Genomic DNA, 13,320 nt, shown 5'->3' on the forward strand with positions numbered 1-13,320 from the left:
GGGTAGTTTATTTTTTAATAAATCATTGTTGGTTGGTAAGAAAAGGAAAATGAAATCCTCTTCACACCAGTGACCCCTTTGCATTTAACAATCTGGGTTGCCCAATGACAGTCACATCCAGGTTTGTTGGATGTAGATAAAATCAATAGGTATGTGATTAGACAGCAGACTCAGGATGGCTGGAGCAATGGACAGGTCACCATTTGAGATGATGAATGGCTTTCTATCAACCTAGAGTCCCCTATGATGCTAACATTTACTATAATCTTATTTGGGCTGCGATTTATCTTTCTTGCACCTGATCAATAAAGATGAACAGAACACTTGTAAGGATCGATTGTAATTTTTTACATTTTCAAGCACGAAGGTGTATTTCTGACATGAAGACAATATTTACGTGTACTGCTTCTGCATTTTTTAGATTGCAATGTGAGTGATGAACTGCACCAGTCCATATGCCGAGAAGTTTTAATTCATTGGTAGGTCTCGAGCTATCAAAAAGCCATTTGTCTCCTCCAATATTTTAACTTTAGGTTGTGTCACTCCTTCGTATCAGTTCCACTTATGAGGTTTTTCTTTCCTTTAAAATACACACCAGTCATGACACGCTCTTTTGCAATATTTGGTTTCAGCTTTTCTTCAAACGCTTCTAACAAAGAGGGCAGCAAAAAGGCAGTTATAATGGACCACTAACAATGATGAGAAACTCCCCACATTACTATGATGAACTGTCAAACAGGCATTATGTTACTGAATCATCTATTAAAATGCCAGCAAAAGGGGCTTCCCTGGTGGCGCAGTGGTTGAGAGTCCGCCTGCCGATGCAGGGGACCCGGGTTCGTGCCCCGGTCTGGGAAGATCCCACGTGCCGCGGAGCGGCTGGGCCCGTGACGCATGGCTGCTGAGCCTGCGCGTCTGGAGCCTGTGCTCCGCAACGGGAGAGGCCACAAAAGTGAGAGGCCCGTGTACCGGAAAAAAAAAAAAAAATGCCAGCAAAAGAAAATATTTTTGCTCATTTTAAACACTGAAACTGTAACATCTGGGACCAGACTGAAAGATCTGGTCTCTGGTTCTGTTCAGTGACCCTGAGCAAACAACCTCCCCCAGCTTCTGTTCCAGTGTTCCTAATCTGTAAAATATGGGTGATACTAGCCCTGCTTATCTCTGCCAAAGCTGTTGTAGAAATCAAATAAGATAGGCAAGAGAGCTAAGAAACCTGCTCAGTGTTTTTGCAGGGTAAGATTAACATCCAAATAAAAGAATTTTGGAAGAAAAGAACTAATTTGGGCAATTCCATTCTGGGTACAAATTCAAAATTATCAATATAGAATGATACACAAAAGCAAGACTTCTGCCATAATATAGAGAGCTCCCTTCTGCTCTGTAATGCCAAATGTAGATTAAATTGCTAACTTTGTCAAACTTTCTCCTTCAATGTTAAACACACCAAAAAAAACCCTGTACCTGTGATGCCTGCAAACCTAGAATATAATTTCTTAAAGTGTTAGGCTTATTTACGCTCCATATTTCTAGCTTAGTGACCAGTTTCTGACGCTGCATAAATGTAACAAAGAAAAGTCCCCAAGAGGCAACACCATATAACTAAGAAAATAAACACAAATATGCCCAACATCTATATGTAGACAGTGTTTAATTCATTAAGTATTTACTTATTCATTCAACAAAATTAAATCCTTATTATCCCAATAAGTCCATCTTGGAGAACTAGATCCTCAAAAAGCTTTCCATCTGCTACAGGAGAAAAGAAAAATAATTATAATAAAAGGTCACAAATATTAAGCTAAAAGTGGTACACAATGTTAATGGAGTTCAGAAAAAGTAGAGATCTCTTTTGACCTGAGAAAATACTTTTAAAAATGAACAACTATGCAAAAAACAAAACAAAACCCCAAACCAAAAACATTCCCAATATGTCTGCCAGCAGGAGAAAGGATAAATATATATTGGGTATTCATAAAATGGATATCTATCTGTACAATGATGAAAAAGAATGAATCAGACATACATGTAGGGCAAAAAAAGCAAGTTGTAGATATGATACAGTACAATGCAATTTATATTACTTTGGATGAAAAGGGGCAAATAATGAAACAGGATCAGTAAAGAGCAAATTCTATGGATTATCTCTAAGTGGTGGCAGTTATGTGTGGGTGGTAAAAGAGGATGAGGGGGCAGAGTGCCATAAAGCAAGGGAACAGGGGGACTTCACTGCACTGTCACGTTTTCAAAAATGAGGTGTGGTACCCATCCAGTTGTTACACTGGTCGTAAATACTTTGTAATACATACAAAAATTGTGTTACTCCCCCTCACTCCCCAAAGGTGCTAACAACAACAAATGCTTTAGTAGAACTAGAACATAAAAGTACATGTGGGGAATACATGCTGAAAAGGAGGTTAGCTGAGTGGAGATAGATTCTTAAATGCTAAGCTATTGCAGAGTGTTTACACATTACTAAACAAAAGTACCTTTTCCTCAACTTTGTCTTATGTAATCATTTTAGACTTACAGAAAGGGGGCAAAAATAGAAGAAGGTTCCTGTATATACTTCACTCAGCTTCCCTTCATGCCAACGCCTTAGATGATCATAGTACAATTATCAAAACTAATAAACTAACAATGTCACAATACTAGAGACTAGCAGCAACTAAATTAGACTTTATTTGTATTTTTCCAAATTTCCTTCTTTTTCTAGTCCCGGATCTAGTCCCGGGCCCTGTGTGGCATTCAGTTCTCACGGCTTCCTTGTCTCCTCTCTCTGTGACAGCGCCTCAGTCTTGCCTTCTCTTTTATGACCTCAACACTCCCGAAGAACACTGGTCAGATGTTTCATAGAATGATGTGCAATTTGGGCCTGTTAGATGTTTTCTCATAATTAGACTGACACTATCATGGTTATAGGGAAGGATACCACAGAAGTGACGGGCCCTTCTCCACACATTGCATCCCGGGCTACATTACATTACATCAATAGATCGTTTTACTGGTGCTGTTGATCTTGACCACTTCATTAAAGTGGTGCCTAAGGGTTTCTCCATAGCAAAGTTACTATTTTTCCTGTTGTAATCAATATCTTACAGGAGATTCTTTGAGATTATGCAAATACACTGTTTCACCTTAAACTTTTGCCATCAGTTTTTTTGCATCCATTGTTTGCAGCAAGGATTTCTGTGGTGTTCTAACGATGCATTAATTTTTATTTATTTATTTATTTTTATTGTTTTTTTTTTTTTTGGCGGTACGCGGGCCTCTCCCTGTTGTGGCCTCTACCGTTGTGGAGCACAGGCTCCCAACGCGCAGGCTCAGCAGCCATGGCTCACGGGCCCAGCCACTCCGCGGCATGTGGGATCCTCCCGGACCGGGGCACGAACCCATGTCCCCTGCATCGGCAGGCGGACTCTCAACCACTGAGCCACCAGGGAAGCCCCATTAATTTTTAAATGACGCTATTGCACATTTAGACCTTACTGATATAATGACAATCTTCATTGACTCTCTTGCTCAATAATGAAAACAGTAGGCTCAGAGGAAAAGCCTTCAAACACAAAAATCTTCAAAGAGTGGGTAGCTATTCTTAGAAAAGTATAAATTCCCTACAACCTGATTAAGAAATATGGAACAGGAGGTAAACATGGAGCTATAGAGGGGCAGACCTGAGTCAGGCAAAGCACGCGTGCCTCCCCTATTCACTGTCAATAACTGAGAGAGCCTAGGTTTGCACTGTGGGAACCTCTCTCCTGCTACACAGGTCAATCTTTATCACCGTAAAGACGTAACTGTCCACTGTCGGGAGGAAGAGGCAGATGGGCTATTGCAAGGATTGGGAAAAAGGGGGAAGGGGTGAGTGGTTTCAGATGCCCCTTCAGGGGCTGCCTGAGCTCCAGATCCAGGTTTTCAGGAAGTTGCCCCAACTCCTGCCCTTCTATTTTGTGAGCCCTTGGTAAAAGGAATGGGGACCATCCACTTCAGAACCATCTGCAGAGCTTGTGAAACTGCAGACTCCTGGGCCACACCCTGAACCTCTGAGGATGAGGCCCAGAAGCTGCAAGCTCAGAAGCATCTCAAAGACTCTGAACACACACTAAGTTTGGACACTACTGGGTTTCTAGAACAATGAAAGGATAATAAAAATTACTGTTTAGCATACCATTCAAAGTGAAAAATCAGTGTTTTTGAAGAATTATGGCAAAACTATTTTCCACAACTGAATATAGCTATAATTTTTATGCTCCAAATTAGGGAGTCTACTGGTACTGTCCACAAGTCACTGATGGACCCAAAATTGCCCAAGAGCTCTGACTCTTGCCTTCCACTGCTGCAATGTTCTTCCTCTGAACTGGTACTCACAGGCAGCAGAAGTACGGTAATTTTCAGAAGCGTTGCTTTCGTTATCTGTGTTGTCTTGAGATGGCCATAGGTTGTACATGCTGCTCTTTTTGTTTACTAATTGTAAATTATTGTTACTTTAATGTCATCCTTATAACTAAATTTGTGGTTACTTGGTTAACCAACCCTACAGTTTGTAGTAGTACATACTTACATTAATTGTATTTTTGTCTGATCATTTTCTGTAATAGTCAAATTTTAAGACCTGTGTGGTCAGTGTTTCTAATAAGTAACATCCACACTGCTATTTTCAAAGAAGATGGAGATATATATACGGACACATACACACACACCCTCCAAACACTGTTGCATTGTAGACAAGTGGTATGAGAGAAACAACCTGGTGAGATGACCTTAAATAAAGAGACTCAAAAAGAAGAGGTAGAGGAAGGTGCCCGTGATCTGACAGGGGGGCCTTTCAATGAATGATCACTGCTTTGGACACGGCCACATTATTTCTATGCCAGTGAGGTCCTTTACAACCTAAAATTCTTCATTCATATTCATTCTGCATAGTTTCCTGCTCCATCAATGGCAGGAAAAATACTTGACATGTTTTGTCCAGCGGTAATATGAACTTGTGGCAGGTAAACATGATTTAAATCAAATATTAAAAGTCTAATTCATTAGTTTCTTCCTTTAAAACATGAATTCTTATTTGATACAAGCATAAAACATGTTTTCCACCAAGATGCTCTTTGAGAAGGTAGATCTTATAAATTCAAAGTAGAATGACAGTATCTTTCAGTATTTTAGCACTATCAAAAATTTGATTAAAGGCTTATCTATTTTTTTGTCAAAGATAAGTGAAAGGAGTTGTAGGAGGTGACCTATCTGCAAAATAACATCATTCTAGATCTGGGAGATGTTTCTGTCACCTATATTAGAGGACAATGCATCACTGGAAACAACAGGCATTTTCATTTTCTATATCAAAATATCTTCCATCTAAGGCACAAGGAACCAGTTACTAAATACACAGGCAACAAACTGAGTTAGGGTGAATGAATGCTCCATTGATAACTTTTAAAACGTTTCATTTAAAACACATGAATATGCTGTCCACGACACTCTGCACTTAGGTGAGTGATTCTTAGCAGAACAGCGAGGTGGTAAAGAGCATGCACTTTGGAGCCAGACTGACAAGTCACAGCTCCACCCTCGTAGAATGGAACACAAGAGCTGTCTACCATCTGTGAAAGGGGGAGGGTAGCACTAAAGACCAACAAGACTCTTTGGGGTATTAAATATGATAATTCGTATAAAGCTCTTCGAATACTCTGCAACAACATAAATGGACAAAGAATTTGAAAAAGAATAGATACAAGTATATGCATAACTGAATCACTTCACTGTACACCTGAAACTAACACATTATTGTCAATCAACTCTACTCCAATATAAAAAAAAAAAAGAAACAGTTCAGGCAGTGAGAGAATGAGCTTCTGTAAGCGGCCTTGACATTCCTCCTCAAAACCCTTTTAAAAAAGAGCAAAACCTAGCAAAAAATAAATATATAAATCCCCCCCAAAAGTCTACAAATAATAAATGCTGGAGAGATTGTGAAGAAAAAGGAACCCTCCTACACTGTTGGCGGGAATGTAAATTTGTACAGCCACTATGGAGAAGAGTATGGAGGTTCCTTAAAAAACTAAAAATACAGTTACCATATGACCTTGCATCCCATTCCTGGGCATATATCTGGAGAAAATGCTAACTCCAAAAGACACATTCACGCCTATGTTCTTAGCATCACTATGTACAACAGCCAAGACATGGAACCAACCTAAATGTCCATCAACAGATGAATGCATAAAGAAGATGCGGTACACATCTATAATGGAATATTACTCAGCCATAAAAAGGAGTGAAATAATGCCATTTGCAGCAACATGGATGGACCTAGAGATTATCATATTAAGTAAAGTAAGTCAGACAGAGAAAGACAAATATCACATATCACTCACATATGGAATCTGAAAAACTGATACATATGAACTTATTTCCAAAGCAGAAATAGACTCACAGACACAGAAAACAAACTTATGGTTACCAAAGGGGATAGTGGGGGCGGGGGGGGGGGGGGAGAGAGATAAATTAGGAGTTTGGGATTAACATACACACACTACTATATATAAAAGAGGTAATCAACAAAGACCTACTGTATAGCACAGGGAACTCTACTCAATATTTTGGAATAACCTAATAGAAAAGAATCTGAAAAAGAACATAAATATATATATGTATACCAAATCACCTTGTGGTACACCTGAAACTAACACAACATTGTAAATTAACAATACTTCAATTTAAAAAAAAACATGTTTTTATTATGATGACCTGATATGCATTAAAACTTTACTCAGAGCAATTAAAAAAACAACACAATAAGGACCAACAGGACTCTTTGGGGGATCAAATACAGTAACTCATAAAAAGGCTCTTTGGGGCTTCCCTGGTGGCGCAGTGGTTAAGAATCCACCTGCCAATGCAGGGCGCACGGGTTCGAGCCCTGGTTCAGGAAGATCCCACATGCCATGGAGCAACTAAGCCCGTGCGCCAAAACTACTGAGCCTGTGCTCTAGAGCCTGAGAGCCACAACTACTGAGCTACGTGCCACAGCTACTGAAGCCCACATGCCTAGAGCCCATGCTCTGCAACAAGAGAAGCCACCGCAATGAGAAGCCTGCACACCGCAAGGAAGAGTAGCCCCTGCTCGCCACAACTAGAGAAAGCCCATGCGCAGCAACGAAGACCCAACGCAGCCAAAAATAAATTAATTAAATAAAATTTTTTTAAAAGCTCTTTGAATAGTACTTGGGATAACATATGGGGAGCATTATAGGAATGCTACCCATTATTAAAATTTATTTGACCATTGTTTAAACAGTAAAAAAAAAAGTACACAGTGTTTGGTAAAATTTTCAAAACCCATTTTAACAAAAATTTAAATCTTTTAAAAACAAAAATCTTTTCTTCCATTAAATCAAACGTTACTGAATTTTTATTACATTGCTCATCTGTTCTGTTTTTCTGTTCCTTAAGATAAATGGGAACTGTAAAGACAATAGCTGGGCAGTGTGGGGAATGTTACTGGCTATGTAAAAAAAAAAAAAAAAGTTGTGTGTGTGTGCATACATACACACATATGGTGACACTAACTAGCCCATATAAAAATCAAACCAATAACTTTTGACCTTATCCCAATGAAATCCAACTAACTAAATTAAATAGCAAAGTACTTTAATGTGAGGACTTCCCAGGGCCTTTTTACTATGCACTGTAAACCTCCAATATGAGAAATACCGTCATGACGACTCCCAAACTGATTTCCTCATGGAACCTTTTTATCATAGATCATCTTAAGGGAACAAAATTGCCTTAAATGGTCCATGTGCAATGCTGATTTAAAGAAAAGTCCAAACACGATTTCAATCCTGCACTTCTTGATGTGCAACTTTTCCCATCTTAGAGCAACATTTTCTTATGGGTTATTTTTGTACGTATTTTTTTTTTTTTTTTTTTTTGCGGTACGCGGGCCTCTCACTGTTGTGGCCTCTCCCGTTGCGGAGCACAGGCTCAGGATGCACAGGCTCAGCGGCCATGGCTCACGGGCCCAGCCGCTCCGTGGCATGTGGGATCCTCCCGCACTGGGGCGTGAACCCATGTTCCCTGCATCGGCAGGCGGACTCTCAACCACTGCACCACCAGGGAAGCCCATTATGGGTTATTTTAAAAACTAATGTTCAAAAGATGAGGAAAGAGTAGAAACTGGCGATATTGGAAAGTGATTCCAGAACTGATGATGACTTACGGCATCACTTTTTATTAAGTGCTAATAAAAATTGCTATCTTGAATCTTAAAAATTTGACATAAAGTCCTTTAAGAAAATTATTGCTCACCTCTCCCCTGTTTCCTCACAGCCCTGTGGCAGACTACAAGAATGGTCACAATTCTTTTTTTTTTTAATTTATTTATTTTATTCATTTATTTTTGGCTGTGTTGGGTCTTCGTTACTGCATGCGGGCTTTCTCTAGTTGTGGCGAACGGGGGCTACTCTTCATTGTGGTGCATGGGCTTCTCATTGTGGTGGCTTCTCTTGTTGCAAAGTGCGGGCTCTAGGTGTGCAGGCTCAGTAGTTGTGGCGCATGGGCTTAGTTGCTCTGTAGCATGTGGGATCTTCCCAGACCAGGGCTCGAACCCTTTCCCCTGCATTGGCAGGCGGATTCTTTTTTTTTTTTTTTGCGGTACGCGGGCCTCTCACTGTTGTGGCCTCTCCCGTTGCGGAGCACAGGCTCCGGACGCACAGGCTCAGCGGCCATGGCTCACGGGACCAGCCGCTCCACGGCACGTGGGATCTTCCCGGACCGGGGCATGAACCCGGGTCCCTGCATCGGCAGGCAGACTCTCAACCACTGCGCCACCAGGGAAGCCCAGGCAGGCGGATTCTTAACCATCGTGCCACCAGGGAGGTCTCTGGTCACAATTCTTTACTCTTTTCTATATTCATGTCCTTTGGTGACACTTTATAGCTTCCCTCATCATGAAAGGGTGAAGTCTATTTCCCCACCCCTTCAATCCAGGCTGTGCTTGTGACCTGCTCTGGCCAACAGACTGTGACAGACGCGATGAAGTGCCAGTTCTAAATCCAGGAGTCTCTCTTGGAACCCTACCCAGGTGCCACATCAATAAGCCCAAGCTAGCCTGCTGGAGAAGGAGAGACTACAAGTCTTCCCAACTGAGGCCATCCTAGATCAGCCAAACCTCAGCCAACTAAGCAAGAGTGAGCCCAGCCAAGCCCAGAAGAACTGCCCAGCTGATAGCAGCCCAAATTGGTGACACACCTGCAGAATCATGAGGTAAATAAATGGTGACTGTTTGAAGCCACTAAGTTGGGGGTGGTTTCCTATACAGTAAAACTGAACTGATTCGTGCCCTTTCTCTGTACTCTCACAGCACCACAGACTTGTATCAAAGCACTTGCTACACGGTACCAGCAATGCTTGTTCACCTGTTGTCTCTCCAGCTAGCCCGTAAGTTCCCCCAAAGCAGGTATCTTGTCCCATTAATCATTATACTTAGAGCACTCAGTCTACGTGACACACAAAACTTACTGAAATAATGTTAGAGTGACCTATGCATCTTAAACTGCATTCCAACTTTTGCTCTTATTTAAAACAGGACGGGATAGAGACAAGGTTAAAGTAAATTAAAAAATACAACATGGAAAAGGTGCACTACTACATTTATTATGTGTTTCCTACCAAATGGCAAACACTTCAGTCTGCTTTGCTACATAAAAAGGAAATAGATATTGCTGAGGATTGTGTTCAATTGCAGTAACAGTACAGTAATAGTTTAAGCTACAAACAGTAGCATAAGTGAGTAAGGGAGTTGTTTTTCTCGTGTAATAAGAAATCCAGATATTAGAAACCAGGGCTGATACAGGTGCTAAGGACATCATGAAATAACTAGGCCCTTTTCTGTATTCCTTTCTCAGCCACCCTTAGCATTGTCCATGGTCTCAAGATAGCTGTCACACCTCCAGTTATCATGCCCATGTTCTGAAGAAGGTAAATAAGGGAAGAGAAGGCCTCTCCAGGCCTCTTTAGCCAGAATTATATATCATGCACAAGTCTGGCTGCAAAAGAGTCTGGGAAATTGAGTAATTCTGTTTTCTCACTGCTAGAGTAAAGAAAGAGAAGGACAGCGTTTGCAATTGGTGTTTATTGAGCCAATTTATCATACCTGCCACAGACAGCTGAAGAGACAGCACAAAATCATGCACAAAACAGTGTGGTAGATTTCTACAGGCAAGTATTCTAATATTTCTTTCCAATCTCCCTTAAAGTTCTAATGTGGGGGGTGGGGGGATTTACCCATCTGGTATTCTGATATCCGAGAACAAAGTTTTTAGACAGTATAGGAAGGAAACAGGAATCAACAAGAACAGGCATCATGCCCAAGTTTCTATGGGCTGGCTGTGGCCCAAGTTTTTGAATGTGTGGTCTACTGCCATTTTCCATTTTCAAAGTCTCCCTTTAAAAGTGTATTTTAAAATGCACGCGCACAGACACACATCATTGCTAGATTCAAAAAGCATTTTTTCAAGCTCCAAATTAGATCAAAAGAAAACATGCACACATTATTCTTCCAATATTTTCTCACGTTCGGAATCTTATTTCTGTTCTAACTAATATGATCACACCTGTTATCATATGAGAAAAGAACAAATCAAAATGGTCACAAGAAAAATCTGTTAACTAGCTCTTATCAGTTCTTTTATAAAATGCTACACAACACAGCATACTGGGGTACAATTCTGGTGGCCTGACACTATTTCTTGGAGGAGACTGATACTCCTACACACTGTCCAGATGGTGGTGACTCTGCTTACGTTAGAAGAGTGAATGGGAGAAGGAATAAGTCTGACCTTGGATATGAGCAGACTGACCGAAGGTGTGCATCTCCTCTCTCTAAGCTGATGTATAATTACCACTACCAACTGTCAGTCTCCATCCCTCCTATACCCAGCCAAACACAAGCGTTACTCTATCTGGCTAGTTATTTCAAACAAAGGTCTAATGTGTACAAACACCAATAAAAGCATTCCTATTGACAATGTCAATAAGAGCATTCCCACTGTTAAGTAGAGAGATTCAGAACTGACTTATTTACACTTTTTGTTATAACACTCGCCCAGGAACTATTTTATAATCTAATCAGCTGGGTGCAGGTAAGTATGCTTCCCCCAATATGAAAGCTAAGCATGTGAGGACACGATTTAATGTTGCAAATGCAGTGTGGATATAATTCCAGGTCCAGAAGCCCTGAAACAGTCATTTACTGTACGCCATCAGGAGGCCAAAAGGAGTTCATGCTTCCACAACCTTCCTGTCTTTTTACAGAATTACACAGAATCAGAGAGCCTCACTTTTCTCTACCACAACAATTTTAAGAGCTACAGGACACCTACTTTAAGGTCTACAGGACACCTACTTCAGACCTAGGGACACATGCAGACTGAAAGTGAGGGGATGGAAGAAGATATTCCATGCAAATGGAAATCAAAAGAAAGCTGGAGTAGCAATACTCATTATCACATAAAATAGACTTTAAAATAAAGAATGTTACAAGAGACAAGGAAGGACACTACATAATGATCAAGGGATCATTCCAAGAAGAAGATATAACAATTATAAATATATATGCACCCAACATAGGAGCACTTCAATAACATAAGGCAACTGCTAACAGTTATAAAACAGGAAATCGACCGTAACACAATAGTAGTGGGGAACTCACTTCCACCAATGGACAGATCATCCAAAATGAAAATAAACAAGGAAACAGAAGCTTTAAATGACACAATAGACCAGATAGATTTAATTGATATTTATAGGACATTCCATCCAAAAACAGCAGATTACACTTTCTTCTCAAGTGTGCACGGAACATTATCCAGGATAGGTCACACCCTGGGTCACAAATCAAGCCTCAATAAATTTAAGAAAATTGAAATCATATCAAGCATCTTTTCTGACCACAACGCTATATGATTAGAAATGAATCACAGGGGAAAAAACGTAAAAAACACAAACACTTGGAGGCTAAACAATACGTTACTAAATAACCAAGAGATCACTGAAGAAATCAAAGAGGAAATCAAAACATACCTAGAGACAAATGAAAATGAAAACACGACGATCCAAAACCTATAGGATGCAGCAAAAGCAGTTCTAAGAGGGAAATTTATAGCTATACAAGCCTACCTCAAGAAACAAGAAAAATCTCAAATAAACAATCTAACTTACACTTAACGGAACTAGAGAAAAGAGAACAAACACAAACCAAAGTTAGCAGGAGGAAAGAAATCATAAAGACCAGAGCAGAAATAAATGAAATAGAAACAAAGAAAACAATAGCACAGATCAATAAAACTAAAAGCTGCTTCTTTGAGAAGATAAACAAAATTGATACACCATTAGCCAGACTCATCAAGAAAAAAGAGGGAGAGGACTCAAATCAATAAAATTAGAAATGAAAAAGGAGAAGTTACAACAGACACTGAAGAAATACAAAACATCCTAAGAGACTACTACAAGCAACTCTATGCCAATAAAATGGACAACCTGGAAGAAATGGACAAATTCTTACAAAGGCAGAACTCTCCAAGACTGAACCAGGAAGAAATAGAAAATATGAACAGAACAATCACAAGTAATAAAATTGAGACTGTGATTTAAAATCTTCCAACAAACAAAAGTCCAGGACCAGATGGCTTCACAGGTGAATTCTATCAAACATTTAGAGAAGAGCTAACACCCATCCTTCTCAAACTCTTCCAAAAAATTGCAGAGGAAGGAACACTCCCAAACTCATTCTATGAGGCCACCATCACCCTGATACCAAAACCACACAAAGATACTACAAAAAAAGAAAATTACAGACCAATATCACTGACGAATATAGATGCAGAACGCCTCAACAAAATACTAGCAAACCGAATCCAACAGCACAGTAAAAGGATCAGACACCATGATCAAGTGGGGTTTATCCCAGGGATGCAAGGATTCTTCAATATACACAAATCAATCAATGTGATACACCATATTAACAAACTGAAGAATAAAAACCATATGGTCATCTCAATAGATGCAGAAAGAGCTTTTGACAAAATTCAACACCCATTTATAATAAAAACGCTCCAGAAAGTGGGCATAGAGGGAACCTACCTCAACATAATAAAGGCCACATATGACAAACCCACAGCAAACATCATTCTCAATGGTGAAAAACTGAAAGCATTTCCTCTAAGATCAGGAACAAGACAATGATGTCTACTCTCACCACTAGTATTCAACATAGTTTTGGAAGTCCTAGCCATGGCAATTAGAGAAGAAAAAGAAATA

At 39.9% G+C, this 13,320-nt stretch overlaps 1 protein-coding gene across 2 annotated transcripts in view; it reads right to left on the reverse strand.

Moving 5' to 3' along the window:
• Positions 1-13,320, reverse strand: part of CHCHD3 (coiled-coil-helix-coiled-coil-helix domain containing 3) — a 289,542-nt gene that overhangs the window by 60,888 nt on the left and 215,334 nt on the right. The gene's annotated exons all lie outside the window — the stretch shown is intronic.

Source organism: Phocoena phocoena, chromosome 9, assembly GCF_963924675.1.
Source record: "Phocoena phocoena chromosome 9, mPhoPho1.1, whole genome shotgun sequence".
Classification (NCBI taxonomy): domain Eukaryota; kingdom Metazoa; phylum Chordata; class Mammalia; order Artiodactyla; family Phocoenidae; genus Phocoena; species Phocoena phocoena.